Below are 24,173 nucleotides of genomic sequence, written 5' to 3' on the forward strand. Positions count from 1 at the left end.
AATCACAAATATTTATGCACCGAACCAGAATGCCCCAAAATACATGAGGAATACACTGCAAACACTGAAAAGGGAAATAGACACATATACCATAATAGTTGGAGACTTCAATTCTCCACTCTCATCAATGGACAGAACATCTAGACAGAGGATCAATAAAGAAATAGAGAATCTGAATATTACCATAAATGAGCTAGACTTAACAGACATTTATAGGGCATTACATCCCACAACAGCAGGATACACCTTTTTCTCAAGTGCTCATGGATCATTCTCAAAGATAGACCTTATGCTGGGTCACAAAGCAAGTCTTAACAAATTTAAAAAGATTGAAATCATACACAACACTTTCTCGGATCATAAAGAAATGAAGTTGGAAATCAATAATAGGCGGAGTGCCAGAAAATTCACAAATACGTGAAGGCTCAACAACACACTCTTAAACAACGAGTGGGTCAAAGAAGAAATTGCAAGAGAAATTAGTAAATACCTCGAGGCAAATGAAAATGAAAACACAACATATCAAAACTTATGGGACACAGCAAAGGCAGTGCTAAGAGGGAAATTTATTGCCCTAAATGCATATATCAGAAAAGAAGAAAAGGCAAAAATGCAGGAATTAACTGTCCACTTGGAAGAACTGGAGAAAGAACAGCAAACTAATCCCAAAGCAAGCAAAAGGAAAGAAATAATAAAGATTAGAGCAGAAATAAATGAAATTGAAAACATGAAAACAATAGAGAAAATCAATAAGACCAGAAGTTGGTTCTATGAGAAAATCAACAAGATTGATGGGCCCTTAGCAAGATTGACAAAAAGAAGAAGAGAGAGGATGCAAATAAATAAGATTAGAAATGAAAGAGGAGACATAACTACTGACCTCACAGAAATAAAGGAGGTAATAACAGGATACTATGAACAACTTTACGCTAATAAATACAACAATTTAGAAGAAATGGACAGGTTCCTGGAAAGACATGAACAACCAACTTTGACTCAAGAAGAAATAGACGACCTCAACAAACCAATCACAAGTAAAGAGATTGAATTAGTTATTCAAAAGCTTCCTAAAAAGAAAAGTCCAGGACCAGACGGCTTCACATGTGAATTCTATCAAACATTCCAGAAAGAATTAGTACCTACTCTCCTCAAACTCTTCAACATAATCGAAGTGGAGGGAAAACTACCTAATTCATTCTATGAAGCCAACATCACCCTCATACCAAAACCAGGCAAAGATATTACAAAAAAAGAAAACTACAGACCAATCTCTCTAATGAATACAGATGCAAAAATCCTCAATAAAATTCTAGCAAATCGTATCCAACAACACATTAAAAGAATTATACATCATGACCAAGTAGGATTCATCCCAGGTATGCAAGGATGGTTCAACATAAGAAAATCAATTAATGTAATACACCATATCAACAAATCAAAGCAGAAAAATCACATGATCATCTCAATTGATGCAGAGAAGGCATTTCACAAGATTCAACATCCTTTCCTGTTGAAAACACTTCAAAAGATAGGAATACAAGGGAACTTCCTTAAAATGATAAAGGGAATATATGAAAAACCCACAGCTAATATCATCCTCAATGGGGAAAAATTGAAAACTTTCCCCCTAAGATCAGGAACAAGACAAGGATGTCCATCATCACCACTATTATTCAACGTCGTGTTGGAGGTTCTAGCCAGAGCAATTAGACAAGAAAAAGAAATACAAGGCATCAAAATTGGAAAGGAAGAAGTAAAACTATCACTGTTTGGAGACGATATGATACTATACGTCGAAAACCCGGAAAAATCCACAACAAAACTACTAGAGCTAATAAATGAGTACAGCAATGTAGCAGGATACAAGATCAACATTCAAAAATCTGTAGCATTTCTATACACTAGTAATGAACAAGCTGAGGGGGAAATCAAGAAATGAATCCCATTTACAATTGCAACTAAAAGAATAAAATACCTAGGAATAAATTTAACTAAAGAGACAAAAAACCTATATAAAGAAAACTACAAAAAACTGCTAAAAGAAATCACAGAAGACCTAAATAGATGGAAGGGCATACTGTGTTCATGGATTGGAAGACTAAATATAGTTAAGATGTCAATCCTACCTAAATTGACCTACAGATTCAATGCAATACCAATCAAAATCCCAAGAACTTATTTTTCAGAAATAGAAAAACCAATAAGCAAATTTATCTGGAAGGCCAGGGTGCCCCGAATTGCTAAAAACATCTTGAGGAAAAAAAACGAAACTGGAGGTCTTGCGCTGCCTGACTTTAAGGCATATTATGAAGCCACAGTGGTCAAAACAGCATGGTATTGGCATAAAGATAGATATATCGACCAATGGAATTGAATAGAGTGCTCAGATATAGACCCTCTCATCTATGGACATTTGATCTTTGATAAGGCAGTCAAGCCAACTCACCTGGGACAGAACAGTCTCTTCAATAAATGGTGCCTAGAGAACTGGATATCCATATGCAAAAGAATGAAAGAAGACCTGTATCCCACACCCTATACAAAAATTAACTCAAAATGGATCAAAGATCTAAACATTAGGTCTAAGACCATAAAACAGTTAGAGGAAAATGTAGGGAGATATCTTATGAAACTTACAATTGGAGGCGGTTTTATGGACCTTAAACCTAAAGCAAGAGCACTGAAGAAGGAAATAAATAAATGGGAGCTCCTCAAAATTAAACACTTCTGTGCATCAAAGAACTTCATCAAGAAAGTAGAAAGACAGCCTACACAATGGGAGACAATATTTGGAAATGACATATCAGATAAAGGTCTAGTATCCAGAATTTATAAAGAGATTGTCCAACTCAACAACAAAAAAACAGTCAACCCAATTACAAAATGGGAAAAAGACTTGAACAGACACCTCTCAGAAGAGGAAATACAAATGGCCAAAAGGCACATGAAGAGATGCTCAATGTCCCTGGCCATTAGAGAAATGCAAATCAAAACCACAATGAGATATCATCTCACACCCACCAGAATGGCCATTATCAACAAAACAGAAAATGACAAGTGCTGGAGAGGATGCGGAGAAAGAGGCACACTTATCCACTGTTGGTGGGAATGTCAAAGGGTGCAACCACTGTGGAAGGCAGTTTGGCGGTTCCTCAAAAAGCTGAATATAGAATTGCCATACGACCCAGCAATACCATTGCTGGGTATCTACTCAAAGGACTTAAGGGCAAAGACACAAACGGACATTTGCACACCAATGTTTATAGCAGCGTTATTTACAATTGCAACGAGATGGAAACAGCCAAAATGTCCATCAACAGACGAGTGGCTAAACAAACTGTGGTATATACATACGATGGAATATTATGCAGCTTTAAGACAGAATAAACTTATGAAGCATGTAATAACATGGATGGACCTAGAGAACATTATGCTGAGTGAGTCTAGCCAAAAACTAAAGGACAAATACTGCATGGTCCCACTGATGTGAACCGACATTCGAGGATATACTTGGAATATGTCATTGGTAACAGAGTCCAGCAGGAGTTAGAAACAGGGTAAGATAATGGGTGATTGGAGCTGAAGGGATACAGACTGTGCAACAGGACTAGATACAAAAACTCAAAAATGGACAGCACAATAATACCTAATTGTAAAGTAATCATGTTAAAACACTGAATGAAGCTGCAAAAAAAAAAAAAAGATATTCAAACAGATCTCCTGAATCAATTCAAAGAAATGAAAGAAATGTGTAAAAGAGATAAAGGATATTAAAAAGACACTAGAAGAGCATAAAGAAGAATTTGAAAGAATACATAGAAAAATAATGATCATTAAGGAAATAAAAGACACTGTAGATGGAATTAAAAATATACTAGAGATACACGAGAGCAGAGTTGAAAAGGGATAAGAAAGAATCAGTGGACTAGAAACAAAGAAACAGAATCCATTCAGACAGAAGAACAAAATTGAGGGGGAAAATGGCAAAGTTTGAGCAGGTTCTCAGGGAATGATGGACAAAACAAAGTGCACAGACATGTGCATCATAGGTGACCCAGAAGACAGCCAGGAAGAATACATGAAGAAATTATGGCTGAAATTTTCCCAACCCTTAAAAAAATATATAAAAGATATAAATATGCAAATCCAAGAAGCCCAAATTACACTAAGCAGAATAAATCTGAATAGACACATTCCAAAACACCAATAATCAGATTGTCTAATGCCAAAGAGGAGTAAACTTTGAAAGCAGCAAGAGAAAAGTGATTCACTATATACAAGGGAAGCCATGTAAGACTCAGTGCTGATTTCTCACCAGACACCATGGAGGCCTGAAAGCGGTAGTATGAATCTTTCAGACACTGACAGAGAAAAATTGCCAGCCAAGAATTCTCTAGCCAGCAAAACTGTCCTTCAAAAATAAAGAAGAGTTTAAAACATTCACAGATAAACAGAAGCTGAGAGTTCGTTAATCAGAGGCTGGCCCTGTGAGAATCACTAAAGGGACACCTGCCAGCTGAAAAGAAAAGATAGAAGAGAGAGACCTGGAGGAGGAAACAGAATTGAAAAGTAATAGCAACGATAACTAAAAGGATAAAAAAAAAAAAAAAAAGAAAAGTAGATCTAACAAATAAAAACCACAGAATAAAATGGTTGAAGTAAGAACTGCCTGGATAGTAATAATTTTGAATGTTCATGGATTAAACTCCCCAATCAAAAGACACAGATTGGCAGAATGGATTGAAAAATATAATCCATCTATATGCTGTTTACAAGACTCATTTTAAATGCAAAGATACAAATAGGTTGAAAGTAAAAGGATGGAACTTTGAGTAGGGCATGAGATTTTGTAGGTTTGTCCAGAGTGATGCCCTCATAAATCCGAGTGTTAAAAAAAGAGAGAGAGAGAGAAAGTGAAAGGATGGAAAAAGACATTCCATGCGAGCAGTAAAAAAAAAAAAAGTGGAGTATCTATACTGATATTGGACAACATGGACTTTAAATGCAAAAAATGTTATGAGATAAAGAAGGACAACATATATTAATGAAAGGAGCAATTCACTAAGAACTAACAATCACAAATATTTATGCTCTTAATCAAGTGCCCCAAAGTACATGAGGCGCAAATTGGCAAAACTGAAAGGAATAATACACGATTCTACCATAATAGTGGGACACTTCAACCTACCAGTCTCTCCAATAGCTAGAACATCTTAACTGAGGATCAGTTAAGAAAGAGAGAACCTAAATAATATGGCAAATAAACTAGGCCTAATAGACATATATAAAACATTGCACCCCAAAACAACAGGATATACCATCTGCTCAAGTACTCATGGAACGTTCTCCAGGATAGACCATATTCTGGGGCTTAAAATAGCTCTTAATACATTTGAAAAGATTGAAATTATGAAAGCACTTTCTCTTATAACGGAATGAAGCTGGAAATCAATAACAACTGAAGAACTCGAAAATACACAAATTTGTGGAGGTTGAACAACATACTCTTAAACAATCCATGGGTCAAAGGAGAAATTGAAAGAGAAAGTAGTAAATATCTTGAGACCAGTGAAATAGAAGATCTCAACAAACCAATCACAGGAGATTGGATCAGCCATCAATAACCTTTCAACAAAGAAAATCCTTAGACCAGATGGCTTCCCTGGTGAATTTCACCAGTCATTCCAAGAAGAATTAATACCAATCCTACTCAAACTCTTACAAAAAATTGAAGAAGAGGGAATACTCCCCAATGTATTCTACCTAACCCATTCTACCTAACTCATTCACTCAATACCAAAGCCAGGTAAAGATACAAGTAAAGAAAACGTCAGAACAATCTCTTTAATGAATATAGATGCAAAAAGCCTCAAGAAAATACTTATAAATCTAATCCAACAGCATATTAAAAGAATTATACACCATGACTAAGTGGGTTTTATTCCATGTATGCAAGGGTGATTCACACAAGAAAATCAATTAATGTAATACACCACATTAACAAATCAAAACCATATGATCAACTCAATTGATGCACAAGGGTATTTGACATAATTCAGCATCCTTTCATGATAAAAACACTTCAAAAGGTAGGAATAAAAGGAAACTTCCTCAATATGATAAAGGGCATTGTGCTGGTTTGAAAAGATTTATGTAACCTAGAAAATCCATGTTTTAATCCCGATCCAACCTCGTGGGAACAAGGAAAATGCTCTCAGGAGCGCTTCATAAAACAAGAAGCCTGGAGAGAAAGCTAGCAGACATCACCATGTTCACCATGTGCCTTTCCAGTTGTGAGAGAAGCCCTGAACTTCATCAGCCTTTCTGGTTGGTGAATTTTGGACATTTTTACTACATTAGAGCAGTAAACTTGCAACTTAATAAATCCCCCCTTTTTAAAAGCCGTCCGTTTCTGGTATATTGCATTCCAGCAGTTGGCAAACTAGAATAGGCATATATGAAAAACCCACAGCTAAAATCATACTCAGTGAGAGTATGAGAGACTGAAAGCCTTCCCTCTAAGATCAGGACCAAGACAAGGGTACCCACTATTAGCACTGTTATTCAACATTGTGCTAGAAGGTCTAACTATAACAATTAGTCAAGGAAAAGAAATAAAAGGCATCCAAATTGGAAAGGAGGAAGCAAAACTGTCACTATTTGCATATTCCCCTTTTAAAAGTCATTCTATTTCTGGTATATTGTATTCTGGCAGCTAGCAAACTAGAACACCACATATCTTATAAGGGTTTGACATCCAGAATATATAAAGAAATCCTACAACTCAACAATAAAAAAGGCAACAGCCCAATTTTAAAAATGGGCAAAAGATATGAATAGTCATTTTTCCAAAGAGGAAATACAGATGGCTGAAAAGCACATGAAAAGATGCTCAGTTTCACTAGCTGTTAGGGAAATGCAATGAACTGCATCTCACAAATACTAGAATGCTGCTATTAAACAGACAGCAAGCTACAAGTGTTGGAGAGGATGCAGGAAAGTTGGAACACTTATTCACTGCTGAGGGTAATGTAAAATGGTACAGCTGCTGTGAAGGACAATTTGGTGGTTCTTCAGGAAGCTAGGTATAGAGTTGCTTTATAGCCTGGCAATCCAGCTACTCGGGATATATCCAGAAGATCTAAAAGCAGGATGCAAACAGACATTTGCACACCAATGTTTATAGCAGTATTATTCACAATCGCCAAAGGATGGAAACATCCCAATTATCCACCACTGGTAAATGGATAAATATAGTATATACATACAATAGAAGACTATTCAGCAGTAAGAAGGAATTAAGTCCTGAAGCACAAAGCAACATGGATGAACCTTAAGGACATTATTTAAGTGAAATAAGTCATACACAAAAGGACAAATATTTTATGATCTCACTGATATGAGCTAATTATAATATGTAAACTCATAGATACAGAATATAGGATAAAGAATGAGGTTAAAGAATGGGGAGTGGTTGTTTAATATGTGCAGAATGCTTAACTAGGTTGAATTTAAACATTTGGAAATGGATAGAGGTGACAGTAGCACATTAGAGTGAGAATAATTAACAGTGCTGAATGGTGTGTGAACATGATGGAAAGGGAAAGTTTAGACCCATGAATGTCACCAGAAAGAAGTGAGAGGTTAAACCATGGGAATATATAACAGTGAATTGTGTGGTGAATAATGTCCGTGATTAACTGCACAAATATAAAAAAGTTCTTTCATGAGCTAACAAATGTACAACAATATTCAAGGAGTTACTAGAGGAGTAAATGGGAAACATGCATCTATTGAAAACTATGGATTATAGTTAATAGCAATATTTTTATATTCTTCTATCAACAGTAACAAAATATCACACCAGTACTATGGGTCAACAGTGGATGGGGGGATAAGGGAATGAGAAGATTTGGGGTTTCTATTTTCTTTTTATTTCTTCTCTGGAGTAATTAAAATGTTCTAAAATTGATCATGGGGATGTATGTATTGATACTGTGAACCAGTGATTGTATACTTCAGACAGTTTTTATGGTGTGTGAATGTATCTCATTAAAATTGCATTAAAAATGATTCTAAGAGAATACTATAACCAGCCTTAAGCCAACTAATTAGAGAACATAGTTGAAATGGACAAATTCTTAGGAAAACACAAATACCTCCACTGACCCAAGACAAAATAGATCTCAAGAGACCAATAATTAGTAAAACATTGAATCAGTAATTAAAACTTCCCAGTAAAGAAAAGCACAGGACCAGATGGTTTCACTGGTGAATTTTAGAAAACATTCCAAGAAGATTTAACAGCTATCTTGTTCAAACACTTCAAAAATTGCAAAAAGAGGAACACTCACTAACTCATTCTATGAGGCTGATATCCCCTTCATACCAAAGCCAGATAAAGATACCACAAGAAAAGAAACAGACCAATATCTTAGATGTAAAATACCTCAAGAAAATGTTAGCAGATGTATTCCAATTGCACATTAAAGGAATTATACCACCATGAAAAAAAGGGGATTCATCCCAGGTATTCAAAGATGATTCAACATAAGGAAATCAATTAAGGTAATACAGCACTATACATAGAACAAAGGGGGAAAAAAAGACATGATCATCTCGATTGGCACAGAACAGGCATTTTATAAAATTGAGCACCCTTCTTGATAAAAAAAAAGCCCTTTAGAAAACTAGGAATAGAAGGAAATGGTAAAGGGAATATATTAAAAACCCTCAGCTAACATCGTATTAAAAAATGAAAGGCTGAAAACTGTCCCTCTAAAATCAGGAACAAGACAAGGATGTCCACTGTCACTACTGTTATTTAACATTCTACTGAAAGTTCTATCCAGAGCAATTAGGCAAGAAAAAGAAATAAAAGGCACCCAAAATTGAAAGCAAGAAGAAAAGCATTCCCTACCACCAAAAACAAAAAAGTTCTAAAAAATCCACAACAAAGTTACTAGAAGGTATAAAATCAGCATGCAGGGATCAGTTGTGTTTTTAAACACTAGTAATGAACAATCTTAAGAGGAAATCAAGGGGGAAAGTAGCAACTAAAAGAATTGAATATCTAGGAATAAATTTCACCAAGTTATACATGGAAACTACAAAGCATTATTAAAAGAAATCAAAGGGTGGGCCACGTTGGCTCAGCAGGCAAGGATGCTTGTCTGCCTTGCCAGAGGACCCGGGTTCGATTCCCGGTGCCTGACCATGTAAAAAAAAAAAAAAAAAAAAGAAAGAAAAAGAAATCAAAAAAGATCTAAATAGATGGACGGGCATTCCATGTTCAGGGATTTGAAGACTAAATACTGTTAAGAGGTCAATTCTATCCAAAGTGATTTACAGATTCAATGCAATTCTAATAAAAATTCCAACAGCCTTTGCAGAAATGGAAAAGCCAATCATCAAATTTATATGGAAGGGTAAACAACCCCGAATAGTGAAAACCATCTTGAAAAAAGAAGAACCAAGTTAGAGGTATCACACTTCCCAATTTTAAAACTTACTTAAAAGCTACAGTGGTCAAATAGCATGGTACTATCACAAAGACATAGAGACCAGTAGAATCAAATTGAAAATTAAAAACTAAACCCACATATTTACGGCTAATTGACTTTTGACAAGGATGCCAAGTCCACTCAATGGGGGAAAAATAGCCTCTTTAACAAATGGTGCTGGGAAACCCATAGGCAAAAATAAAAAATAAAAAGAATGACTCTTACCTCACATGATATAAAATTTAACTCAAAATGGATCAAAGGCCTAAAGATAAAAAACAAAATTATAGAACTCCTGGAAGAAAATAGAAATTTAAATATATAATTACCATGTGACCCATCAATCCCACTTCTTAAGTATATATCCAAAGGAATTGGAAGTTAGGACTCAAACAGATATTTGTACATCAGTGTCCATAACATCATTATTCACAGTTGCCAAAAGATGGAAGAAACCCAAGTGTCCATCAACTAATGAACAAATAAATAAAATGTGTTATATACATACAATGGAATATAAATGAGCCATAAAATGGAATGAAATTCCAATACATGTGACAATATGGATGAATCTGGAAGACATCATGTTGAATGGAATAAGCCAGGTACAAAAGGATAAATATTGTATGAACTCACTGATATAAAATAATTAAAATCAGCAAATACATAGATTCAGAAACTATTTTGAAGATGGGAAATGGCTAGTTAATGCTTAATTGGAACAGAATTTCTGTTTGAAGTGATAGAAAAATTTTGGTAATGGGTGGTCATGATGGTAGTACAAACACTGAATTATATATTTGAATGTGGTTAAAAGGGAAATTTTTAAGTTTTATTTATGTTACTAGAATAAAAATTTTCTAAAAAGTTTAGACTTATACAATACTATAAACCTAAGGTAAACTATGGACTATTATTAATAATGCAATTATAATCCTTCATCAGCTGTAACAAAGGTACCACATTAATGCACAGTGTTAATCATGGGGGCAGGGAGAGGACATTGGGAACACTATTTTCTTCATGATTTTTCTATAAACCACCAACTTACTTTATAAAAAGCATTATACATGTTTAAAAATTAGAATGAAGCCCTTCTTTGAAAATATATGTCATTTGTAGTCAATCAATTTATTTGTTTGTTTGGTTGTTTTAATAAAATAACTAAGCCAAGGTGGGAACACTTTTGTAGAAGGAATTTGCAAGCTAGGCAGAAAAGCCATATTAACTGCCAAGGTTTTGGCACCATCATGTGGCCATTTAGATTTATCCATTAAAACTAAAAGAAGGTCTGCAGAGCCATGTATTCCCCCAATTCCATACACATCAGGACTATTATCTGGACATACAGGGGAAATGCCTCAAAACCATGTTTAAGTCAAATGTGTTCTTTGCCTGATTGGAGATAAAAGACCATTATTTATCAAATTATAATCCAATTCATAAAGTTATCTTGCCTAAATTGAATCCAATTTTGTTGAGCTGTGTGGAATTAACTAAGTAAATGCCTCCTGAATCTTCTTTCTTGTCTCTTTCTCCACTGTCACCATCCTAGTCCAGGCACAATATCTGTCTTGGCTGATCTGTCTTAGAGCCTGTAAAACTGATGTCTCTATGTATCATCTCAATTCCCTCCAGTAAAGAGCTACTTATGACAAATACCACACACCAGTTGGCTGAACTACAATTTATTTGCTCATATTTTGGAGCCTAGAGTTTCAAAATCAAGATATCAGTAAGGCCGTGTTTTTTTACAGAATTGGAAACTTTCTAGAGAGGGCAGTTCTGTCACATGGTCTCCTCTTGTATCTTTCTCTATTCCTGGCTTTTCTTTATAAGGCCACCAGTGATAACAGATTAAGGGACACCCTGATTTAGTTTGGCCACACTCAAATAAGATCTTTTTTTTTTGTATGTTGTATGGTGGGGCAACGTTTCATTCTTTTTCCATGTGAATATCCCATTATTGTAGGACCATTTGTTGAATTCTTTTTGTTTGTTTTGTTTTGCTTGCTTGTTTTTGTTGGTTTCTTTTGTTTGTTTTGGGAAGTGCATGGGTCGGGAATCGAACCTGGGTGTCCCACATGGCAGGTGAGAATTCCACCACTGAACTACCCTCGCAACCCCTCAAATAGGATCTTAAAAGATCCTATTCACCATGTGTCCCACTAAGTAACACTACAAATATAAATAAGTTCTTGTATGAACTACTGAAAAGGTATGAATCTTGTACAAAGAGTATAATTTCAGGATACAGGGGAAAAACTGCTATTGCTACTATGGGCTGTGCTTAACAGGAAAACATTAACAGTACCACAGCAACACTAGAGGTAAGTAATGGGGAGAAGGAAAAGAATTAAGGGGAAGTTTAGATTTTCTATTTGGTGAAGGTGTGTTTATTGGTTATCTTTCTCTAGGGAACAATGAAATCATCTAAAATTGAGAGCGTTAATGGACTGTAGACTTTGGACATTATACATGATGCCCAGTGATGGGGGTAGCTGAAGGATGCACTGACTGAGAAGTAGATTGGTGAAAGATGGTGTATACATAATGAACAAATAGTGTGCCGCTGCAGGAAGGAATGAAGTTGTGAGTCATACAGCATTGTGAATAAACCTGTAGGACATTTAGTGAGGCAAAATAAGCCAGAAACAAAAAAGCTAATATTTCATAGTCTCATTTAGAAAATACTTATAAGAAAACAGGGACCTAGATTGTAAGCTCTTATAGCTGTCACATTTAGTCCAGAGTGGTAATTGTTATTTCTGGACTTTAAGAGACTGTTTTTTATATGTATAACCTGGTATTTACAGATAAGAATGAAGCCAATCGGGTTGGGATTAAGGTAATTCATTACACAGGGGTAAGAAAGATGTTGTCTATATTTTAGGACCTCATCTACTCTTTGAGACCAAAGGAAGAAAGACTAGAACCTACATTTTCTGTAGCACATAATCAGACTCAACCTGTCTGGATAGATCATTTAGACAATCCAAACACAGGTAGCCCAGAATAAGAATGAGGGACTTTAATCTTGTATAGTTTATTGTAATGCCTGGATACATCCCTGAGTATATTAAGCAGATAATCAAAAAGTATTGGCAAGGTCCCTTGAGGGACAGAAGAAAAATTATTGAACTATTAATCTTTACCATCAGGGAAACCCCTGATACTGTGTCAAACATTAGGGACACCCAAATCAATAGGCCAAGCCCTTGATCTTGAAGCTTGCTCTTGTGAAGCTAATGTATATAGTGGAGAAGCTTAGCCTACCTACAGGCATGCCTAAGAGTTCCTTCTGGAGGACCTGTTTTGTTGCTCAGATGTGGCCTCTCTCTCTCTAAGCCCAACTCTGCAACTGAAACCATTGCCCTACTCCTACGTGGGATTTGACATTCAGGAATGAAAGTCTCCCTGGCGGCATCAGAGATGAGCCTGGCCCTGGCACTGTGGGATCAACAATGCCATCCTCACCAAAAGGGGGAAAAGAAGGGTAACAAGTCACAGTGGCTGAGAGAGTTCAAATAGAGTAAAGAGGCTACTCTGGAGGTCACTCTTAATCAAGCTTCAGTTAGACATTGTCACCTATCTTAGCTTGCCAAACCCCAAACAAAACCATTCCTTCCAATTCTAAAGAATACCTGGGACATTATATAAGATTCCTCAAAAGTTCCATGCACTCGGAACTTTTCATAAACTACAACCTCCAGATGGGTTCCTGGGCCAGATAAATGCAGAGGGACCAGCCTCTCCAGAATATCAACTAGTTCCATTCCCTTATCCCATATTATCGACAGCCTTTTCCAACATGAAAAAGTTAGAATGGACATAGCCCAAATACCCCCAAAGAGTGGGAGAAAGGTGGAATAATACAGAGAAGGTAGGTTTTAACAAATGAGTATAATTGCTGAATCATTATATTGATATTTCTTTTAGTCTCCAGAATCTTAGAGCAGCTAGAAGTAAAAACTTAAAATTGGGCAGTGTAACAGTGGCTCAGTGGCAGAATTCTCACTTGCAGGTTCATTTCCTGAAGTCGGCCCATGCCAAAAAAAATAAAAACTTAAAATTGCGCAATTGTAACCCCTACCAAACTCTGAAATCAGTTCTACAACTAATTGTTGCGATGTGCTTTGAAGTTTGTTGCTTTTTTGTATAAATGTTATTTTCCACAAAAAAGGAAAAAAAGTTGATTGTGATGATAAATGTTCAGCTATACAATGATATTGTGAACCAGTGATTGTATACTTTGAATGATTATATGGTATGTGAATATATAATATATATCAGTAAAAATGAATAATTAACAAAAGATCAAAGAAGAAGGTGAAATTAGAAGAGAGAAGATAGGATTTCACAAATGAGTATGACTCCTGAATCATATTGATATTTCTTTTAGCCCCCAGTGTCTTGGAGCAGCCATAAAGAAAGACCTAAAATTGTGCAACTGTAACCCATACCAAATTCTGAAATCTTTTTATAACTAAGTGTTGTGGTATGCTTTGAAATTTATTGCTTTTTTGGATATATGTTATTTTTCACAATAAAAAATAAGCTAATTTTTTATTAAAAAGATATATCACAAATGAATTCACCCCTTAACTGATGATATATCTTCAAAGATAAATCATCATAAAAAAAGATAAATATATCAGAGCTATAACTGGTTCACACCCACAGGAGCTTGGATTAAGATTAAGAACATGCTTTCTTTTGGGGTACATGATTTAATCCACCACACCTACCTAAAGCCCTTCAATAACTTCCCACTTCTCCCAAGAACCCATCTCAATCTTACCACCGCCTGTAAGCCATACAGTAGCCTCTGGCCACACGTAGTTATTGAGCACTTAAAGTGTGGCTTGGGTGAATTAGGATGTTCTATTAGTATAAAATGCACCCTAGATATTGAAGACTTAAAACAACAGTGAATGTAAATTATCTTGTTAATAATTCTCATAGTGGTTACACATTGAAATGATAGTTTTTATGTATTTGGTTAAATGAAACATATTGTTACTTTTCTTTTTACTCTAAAATATGGACCTAGAATCGGGGAATATGGTTAAGAAAACAGGAAAAAGGCCTTTCTCTATGGGCTTACAGCTGTGTGGGAAAGATAGGCGATAAGCAATGTAAGTATAATATGGAGTATGGCAGATAGTGGCACATGCTAAGGAGAGAGCGATATGGGTATCAAGACAGGTGATTAAATTATAGGTAGGCAGTATTAGGAAAGGAATGACATATTGAAAAGGTGATTTGGGGGTCCTAAAGGAAGTGGGGAAAATTCTTGGAGGAAAATCATCACAGACTAAGGAAACAGCAAAGGCAAAATTCTACGACAGGAACAGATTTGGTTCATCTAAGAACAAAGAGATCAGTGTGGCTTAAACTCAGTGAACTTAGGAAAGAAGGGTAGAAGTTGGGACCAGATAAATAACAAGGCCCAGATCAGCCTCTTGCAGTCATGGTAGGACACAGGCTTTTATTCTGTGATAGGAAACAACCAGAGAGTTTAGATACCACATATTTTTTTTAAATAAGAGTCATCAAATTCTTATTAATTTTTTTTTTTTTTTTTTTTTTTTTTTTGCATTGGCAGGCACTGGGAATCAAACCCAGGTCTCTGGCATGGCAGGCGAGAACTCTGCCTGCTGAGCCACTGTGGCCTGCCATAGATATCACATTTATGTTGACTCTGAAATTTATCTCCAGCTCCAACCCCTTCCCCAACTCAAGCACAGATACCTAACTCTTACTCAACATCTTTCCTTAGTTGTCAAACAGCGAGTCCAAAATGTGCACGTCTAAATCTGAATCCTGATATGCCACCCCCAGACCTCCTCCTCAACCAATATTTCTCACCTTACTAAATTGCATCTAAATTTACCCATTCTACACTAAATGTTTCAAAAATTTTGAGTCAAAGACTTCCAGTTTTAGCTCTATTATGTAAAGATATTGGAAATCATCACTTACCATTGAACAAGAAAAAGTTGGACCAACTGAAAATCAATGACTTTCTTGGACCCATCAGAAAACTGAGGTGTCAGGGCAAACTTCCATCCTGAAATCTAGATAGATGGGTTAATCCAGGGATGTTCTGCTGAAATTTTCTTATTTGGTGCAGAAGCTGTTGGAGTTACAAACTGGTAGCCCCAGTTTCCACATAGCTGCTATAATTAGATTGAGATTTTAACATGTAGACACCTGTCAGGTGCAGGAAGCTTTTCTAAGAAATGAAATCAGTAAGTCAAATATTTAATTAAGCAATAAAACCTAAAATACAGACTCAACTACCTAAAAATGAAAAAATTCTGTAGAACCAAGGGGAAGAAAGTTAAAAGATAACTAGGAAATTGGAAGGAACTATTTGCAATATAGGTAACAAAAGGTCAGTGTCCATAATACATAAATAGTGCCTATCAATCATTGTTTAAAAAAAGAGACAACCCAATATATTAAAGAATAAGCAGGCATTTTGGAAAAAAAAATCATTTGGGAGGCTTCTAGTGGATTGAAAAAAATTCAGGGAACCAGAAAACAAAGTGCTATACATGGCAATTCTTTGATGTAAAATTATTTAACCAAATCTTGAAGATTCTTATCTATTGGCCTTAAAACCATACCATGGTGAATGGATAAAATTTCGTTGTCTTCTGATTTTACGCCCTTATGAATAGTATCAATTTATTAAAAGTCTTACTTTCTATGCCCACAGTCGCTTCAGGAAAGCAAGACGTTCCATAAGTGAGGAAAATCAAATAAATGAAAACTGGAGAGGAAGCAAAAAACAATTAGAATAGTCCAGAACCCTGGCACAAGGCTTTACAACAGAAAGCCTTTCACCCAAGCCTGCGCCTGATAAGAATCATTCTTCAAATTCCATTTACATAATCGGTTAAACTGAGATGTCTGTGTCTGGCAGGCACCCGCTTATAAATTTGGTTCTTCCAGTCCTAAGTTCGGCAGAGTTGACAGCTGTGCTTTGAAACTTCTCCAGTTACTATCCTGGCACAGATCTATGTGCGCCTGTATAACATTCCATCTGTTGGTATATGAGGTGATTTTAATTGCAAGGCTGCATTTGGCAGATAGATGAGATAATGCATTCAAAGTTTTTCATAGAATGAAATTGCATCTCTTAACATTATACTTTTTGATTAACTGACAAGGCTAAAATACATTGTTTTTTACCAAAAGCCTTTCAGTTGAAATCATGCCATACAGCAGAAGGAGCTGTCATACTCTGAGCAATCACACTATCCATGAGGCTTTGTTTAAAGTAAGTGCTGTCAGCTGCCAGAGGCACTACTGAAATTACAGTATGTTACAGGTATTAAATGAATACATTTGATAACTGCTCTGTCACAGTTGGTATAAAGAGAATAAATATTCAGATGAGGAAAATTATAAGTATCCAGACTCACTTAATTAGCTTAGCCAAGTTTGAAAGCATTAATCATTTTCCTCTTAGCAACCCCTGCTTTCACTTCTGTTTCTTACAAGTCTTTGTACTCATCCCCAGGCTTAGATTGAACTCATTCTTGTGAAAAATGATTAAATCTTTCTGTTTGGTTTTAAGCCTAGGCTTAGAAGCTTCGGGATATAATACCTCTTCTCATAGCCAGACAATACCTCTATAAGTTTTATTGAGATCCCTTTCTTTCTGTCCACAGAACTTCTCCAATGATTCTGAATAAACCACACCTTCCACTTATGCATCAAGTGTTGCTGATGAGAAGTCTGATGTCATTCCGATTTTCTTTCCTTTGTAGTCTTGTTTTTAGCACTGGTATTTTTTAGGATTTTCTTTTTGTCTCTAGTATTTTGAACTTTCACTACAATTGGTTAATTTTGTGAAAGGCATAAAGTCTGTGCTCAGATTCTTTCTTTTTTGTTTTGCACAGAGACATTCAATTATTTCAGCACCATTTGTTGAAAAGACCATCTTTTCTCTATTGAATTGCCTTTATTTCTCAGTCAAAGGTTAATTGGTTGTATTTGTATACATCTATTCTGGGATTTCTATTTTGTTCCATAATCTATATATCTATTCTTTGGCCAATATCATGCTACCAAGAGGCCCTTCAGGAAAGGCTGGCCAATATACACACCTACAAACACTGTCTTACATGACCTTCTCTCCACATCCCATCAACACTGAAATTTACCTTTTAAAAATGTTGACCAATCTTCTAGGTTCCCACCAAAATGATTTTTTTTTCAAAATGCCTACCTATCCTTTGACATATTGAATTGTCTTTTAAAAAATGGTTTTCAGGTACTCTTTAAATTATGGGCATTGACCTATTTTTATATATGTTATAAATACTTCCTTCCAGTTTCGTAACTATCTATTAACTTTTTTCCCCGTTGTTATACAGAAGTTCTTCATTGCTATGTAGTCACATCTTTCTTCAAGGTTTCATACCTTGCTTAAACATTTTACAACAGGGTTTCATTTCATACTTAGAAAAGCCTTCTGCACCTGCCAGGTGCCTACAAGTCAAATTCTCAATCTAATTCTAGCAACCACATGGAACCTGTGGCTTACATATTTTCATTGGAAATTTTTGCTTTCTCATCTCAACATTCTTTTCCAATTTATATTTTCACTCTTCTTAATGTTATCTAATATCTGACTAGGCTAACTCATCTGAATTATTCCACTGCAGTAAATGTTTGTAGCTTACAGGAAGAATGTTCCCAGAATGAAGTTGGGTAAAAATAAATGAACAAATATATCAATAAATACCTTGTCCCTAAGGTAGGGGAATTTTATAGTATCCTTACAACAAAGGACTATCACTAAGTTAGATGATATACTGTAAGTTAAAGCATTGTGTAAATATAAAGTATTGTCATAATCAGGATTATTTTCCTTTTTTTGGGGACAGATTTTGCCTCCGTTTCAAAGTTTCTCAGCTGTGGTTTGTCATATGTAAATCTGTTCGGATGACAAAATGCCTGGGTTTCACCACTAATCTGCCTTGAATAAGGTCAGAGTACAATTCTAGCCCATCGCTCACCCTGTTCCAGTTAGGATCAGGCAGCTGGTGTTCCCATTGACTAGATTACAAAATGCATGGTTCCCAAAAATGCATAAAAGGAAGCAATTGTATGCCATTTCCTGTAGGGGAGAGTTCCCTTCAGTGTTCTCATCAAATTGTGGTGCTGTTTCATCTTATTCAAAAATTAAACATTTTTGAGCACCTACCTGTCCTTGTTTCAGATGCTTGTGATACATTTGCCTACAACCAGTCAAAGATGCCAGCCCTTGAAAAGTTTGCCTTCTTATAGAGGGAGACAAAATAAATAATTACATAAAAAGAACTAAATTATCTAGTATGTTACAAAGTGATTGCATGCTATGGGAAAAAGGAAAGGTAGGAGGATTAGGAGTGTAAAAGGCTGATCAGGCTAAACCTCAGGGGAACAAAGATGTTAAGGAAGTAGAAGCTCAGCTTCTAGATATCTAGGAGTGTTCTAGGTAGAAGGAACATCCCATACAAATGCACAATGAAGAATCATGCTTGAACTACAACGAGGAGGCCAACGTAGTAGGAATTGGAACAAGCAATGGAGAAAGAAGCAAGAAATGAGATCAGGAAGTAAAAGGGTGTCCTTGTGGGAGATTGTAAGGACTTTGATTTTCACAGTGAGTAAAACAGGGAGCCATTGCAAGATTTTGAGCAGAGGCCTTGACCCTGTCCTCCTTGACTCCTCATTGTCTCAGGCAAATTTCCCTGAATGACTCTGATTCAGCACATCATCTTCTGAATTAGATACTTCTTGGGCACACTTCAAAATCTTCTTGGTCCCACTTTAGCCACTGCAGCTGTTACTAGTTCTGTGTAGGGAACTGGATAACACCTTACCTTAAGCTGTACTGTTTTGCCCTGGAACTCATTTAAGGTTGGCCCAAAATGTTTTCCAAATCACATGGATTTATACATTCTTAATCAAAAAGTACAAAGCAGTTAACATCAGCGAGGTCATCCTTGATCATAGGGAACAAAAGCTAAGGAATAAGTCCTGCCTTCTTGTATCTCCCAAGCAAACAGTCTTTACTTAGAGACATTTAATAAGACTCCACAGATGTTTTAATAATTATTAAAATAAGATCCAGAATCATGGTCCTAAATTTATTCAGAAAAATGCTCACTGTGGTCAGAACCTAAGTCACACAGAATTTGTAAGGGTTAAAGAGACCAATAAAAATGTAGGTTGACATTCTCTTAAACCAATCTTAAAAACAAATTTAGTCCATCAATTTGGTATTTTTTCCAAATTCTTACTAGTTGAACTTTTCCATTTATTTTCTGTGATTAAGCAACTAATTATTCACCTTCTTTCTCACCATTGAAAAGCTTTCATATATGTAATTGAACCCAAGATAGATGCAAAAGCCAAGTTATAAATTAAGTCTAGAAATGATCGATTAAGTTTTTGTTTGTTTGTTTTACTTTTATCTAAGTAGAATGTATGTGTGTCATTATTTCAGCAAAACTGCATTTACTGCCTTGAAAAAAATACAGAAAATATAGGAAAGCTCAAAAAACTACTAAGCTATAAATAGACCAATAAAAAAAGAAATAGCCAAATCTCACTTTATTAATTGTTATTGCCACATTAATACTGTATACCAAACAACCATGAATCTTCAGCCACATAAAAAAATAAGTTTATCGTTCACACATCTTGGTTTGGTTGCATGGTTCTGCTGATCTTGCAGGGCTCACTCAAACATTGGTGGATTGGATGGTTGGCTCTGCTCTAGTGAGAGATTTATTGAATCAACTTACTTGGAACCATTATGATTTCATTCTCCTTCTGAAACCAGCAGGTTAGCCAGGCATGTCCTTCTCATGGCAGTGGCAGAAACCTATCATAAAAACATTTTTCGAGACTCTGCTTTCATCATATTTGTAACACCCCCAAGAGCCAAAGCAAGGCATCTGAGCCCACAGGTGGGCTATTATATACTGCTTATAGGAAGCAGGTAGCACAGATATAAGGAGAAGGGAAAAACTCAGCCATTGGTGCAATCCATCATGACCACTTCTAATAATTTACCTAAGGAAATATCTTAACAAGATTTTAAAATATATATACATGCACAAGAATTTTCATCAAAATGCTGATTACAATATGGAAAAATTAGAAACAACCTAAATGCCCATCAAGAGGGGACTGTTTAAACATATGATATGAGAAAAAGAAAATTTATATAGCCATTAACACTGATGTAGATTCTTTTCTTCTTGAATGAGAAGATATCCACCACATATTATAGAGTGAAAAAAAAAGTTTACAGAATAGAATGAATTGTATGAGCCCATTCACATAAAATGCATATTCACACATGTTGTATGCATAAAAAATATCTGGAAGGATGCCATGAATAGCTTTCTCTGAATTGCTGAGTTTCAGGGACTTGACATTCTCTGTATTATTTGAATATTTTAATAATGTACAAGTATTTTTACAGAGGCAATAAAGCGTTCAAAAGGAAAAAAATAATAAGAAATAACTAATCTTTAAGATCAAATACAGGGGAGAAAAGACCTTTCCACTTAATTTAATTCCTCAATTCATGGTCAAGTTTAGACTTGAATTCCTAGGTTTTTCCATAAAAATGAAAGTAAATATTCATTTGAAAAAAAAACAGATTTCATTTATTTATTAAACTAGGTGGGAGTACAAAGATGTTTGTTATATTACATCAATTATTTCATAATAAAATATTTTTTATTTTTAAAAACCAAAGCTATTTTATTAAATATACTTGAATCACAAATGTAATGAGGATTTTAATATCCAATAAGGAGAATGTTCACATTTGAGACTATTTTTAATAACTTCCTTGAAATTCCTAGATTTAATAAGACAATAATTTATTGAACTCCTACTATCTACAGTTGCACTATGGCAATGGCATAAGAGTTGTTAAAAAATGTACATGACAAAGAATCTATCCTGAAAGAACCAGAAGTTTCATATTTGAGGGAATATTCTCTAAGTAGGAAATTAAATGAAAAACTTCTACCCCTAAAACTATGTAATTGTTGAAGGTGGATTTCATGGAGAAGATCCATCTCCTCTATGGGACACTCACCTCAGAGAGACATCAATGGCTTAATGATCTGGGCCCATCCTTCCATTGGCTTGAAACCTTGCTCCAAATACTGTCGACAGTCTAATAGACAACCTTGATCATGCCCCATTATACGCATCCTGGCCAGAGGACAGCAAAAAGAATATGTTTGAAAGAAAAACAGTGATCAGATATTAACCAGTAGGTCTAACTCAATGATTCAAAATTGAACAGTGCCCTACAGTGAACAATTCCCAAGAGTACTTAAAGTTCCTAAAAATGGTTTGTTGTCAAAAAAAAAAAAAGGTCAAATAAATATATCTTAGTCTTGGCTTGTTATGACTGTGCACATCGAGTCACCTGTCATGTTTTCAACTCATTGTCCTCCATTTTCTACCCCAAAATGCTGGGATTCCAGCTATATACATATGAACATAAAATGCAGGTACTTTGTGTCATTTCCAAGCAATGTATGGCAGCCAGGCTTCCTAGAAGTTTATCCAATCCACGATACATTCAATGGATAGGTTACCCTGCCATTCTGGTCAAATGGGTCTGTTTAACAAATCCAGCTCTCTTCATAAGGAGCTGTAACAGATGCTGTCAGCCCCCTCCCCTAGTCCTCGGATCTTAAGGGTGCTCCAGACTTCTAATGGCCAATACTCAGCATCTCTGCATCCGAGAAATTTTTCCCAGAACAGAGAGGTCTAGGGATTAACTAACATTCCCAGCTTATACCCCAGATCACTTGTTGCTCAGATGAGATCCACCTGTGGCTGTGTTTTATAACATTTTCCAGATTTGCCCTACAGAAATCAAAACCCAACTACCTACCATGGAAGCTGGTTTAGTGACACAGCATATATTGGTTGTCTCCTCTTCTTTGTCTCTCTTCTCTATGCCCCCTACTAATATTCCTTGTGTCTCCCAAATGTACTGCTTGCACTCAACTCCTTATCCTAGGGTCTTTTTGGGGGGAGGCAAACTAAGAAGAGATGGTTGTCTCAAAATCTAGACATGTGTGGAAGCCTAATCTCAACATAGACTTAAACCAGTTTTCAAACCAGTTATCAACAATAAAGCTGATAATGTTTTCTCTGGCTGTCTGACTTCTGATTCAATCACCTTTCAAACTCACAGTTGAGGTGGGAGTTTGGAAAGGAGACATATTATTAGTCTTTGCAAACCGTTACTGCCAGTAGTTCTTATTTGTATATACATATGTACATCTATAGAACTGCATGTCATTTACCTCCTTAACTTCTCTGTCTGGATGAATTTGCACTCAATCAGACTTTGGTACATACCTTGAGAATCATTCTCTCACCCTACACTATTAGGGTGAGAGAATGAGAACTACCCAGCAATGGATAGGGTTACCCTGTGAAAAAATGAAACTCTAAGACAACAGATATTATAAAGTAGAGGTTGAATAAATATCTATCAGAAATGTCATAGAAGATACTCTAAACAGGAATAGGTGACCTCAAGGTTTCCTTTCTCTAACATGCTTTATAACATCCTACCTCTAGACCCTTGCTTGGTCTCCTGTCCTACATCCCCACCAAAAGCCTAACCATCTTACAAATTTCAATTCAAATCCTTCCTTCATCATAGTAGCAGGAGGTGATACTGTTTCTTTTCTCTGAATTCCTGTAATTCATTTATCCTATAGAATCACATTTATATGCCGCTATACATTTAAATTATTTTTATTTGGGTCTTGCCTCCCTTCATTGATTGTATGTTCCTTGAAGGCAAGAACTGTGTCTATTAATATCTGTAATACCACAATAGCTACCACACCGTCTAGTTAAGAGCAGGCTCTCAGTAAATAGTTTTTTAATAAATTAATTCTTATAATTTTTAATAAATTAATAAATTTGGATATAATGAAAATATACCTGATGCGATAAAATTAAAAGAGCACTGGACTTTTAAATTAGAGACATAATAAGGACTGCTGTTTGTCAAGCCCACATTCTCTTTCCAATTCTGTTATCTTTTATGGCAAAATCTGTCTCCAATAATAGAGACTAAAAATGCCAGATACTCACTTTCATGGCCTTCCTTGCAATTAGAGGTAACTAATCCTTCTGAGAGAAAGAGAGAGGAGAAAGAAAGAATGCAAGAGAGAGGGAGAAAAGGAGATAGAGAGAGAAAGGATGGAGTTTCTTACCTCCCTTCCTGCTTTATATTTGTAGTATGAACTTGTGATATTTGGAGCTGCTTCAGCCATTTTGTACCTTGAGAGAAAGCTCAAAAGAATAAAAGAAAGAACTCCTTGAATCAGCCTGGAACCACTTCCCTCCAGTCTTCTTTTCATGTGAGAACATTAAATGTCTTTATTGTTTAAGATACTATTAGACAGGTAGCCTGTCATATGTAGCCAAAAGCATTCTAACTGATATAGAGGGCATGAGATGGTCCTAGCTCTGTGATCTGTGTGATCTCAGTAAAATTTCTTAACATCTCTGATTCTCCATTTCTCTATCTATCATGGCCTTCTTCACAGACTATTAGACAGGTAGCCTGTCATATGTAGCCAAAAGTATTCTAACTGA

The 24,173-nt window shown here is 35.7% G+C and overlaps 1 long non-coding RNA gene across 1 annotated transcript; it reads right to left on the bottom strand.

The window, feature by feature from the left end:
* Window positions 1–20,333: 20,333 nt before the first annotated feature.
* LOC143658013 (uncharacterized) lies at window positions 20,334–23,941 on the bottom strand. The gene is made up of 3 exons (XR_013163067.1): window positions 23,789–23,941; window positions 21,631–21,749; window positions 20,334–20,397 (listed from the first exon to the last, which is right to left on the bottom strand). It is a non-coding gene; the product is annotated as an uncharacterized LOC143658013 (long non-coding RNA).
* Window positions 23,942–24,173: the final 232 nt, after the last annotated feature.

Source organism: Tamandua tetradactyla, chromosome 15, assembly GCF_023851605.1.
Source record: "Tamandua tetradactyla isolate mTamTet1 chromosome 15, mTamTet1.pri, whole genome shotgun sequence".
Lineage (NCBI taxonomy): Eukaryota > Metazoa > Chordata > Mammalia > Pilosa > Myrmecophagidae > Tamandua > Tamandua tetradactyla.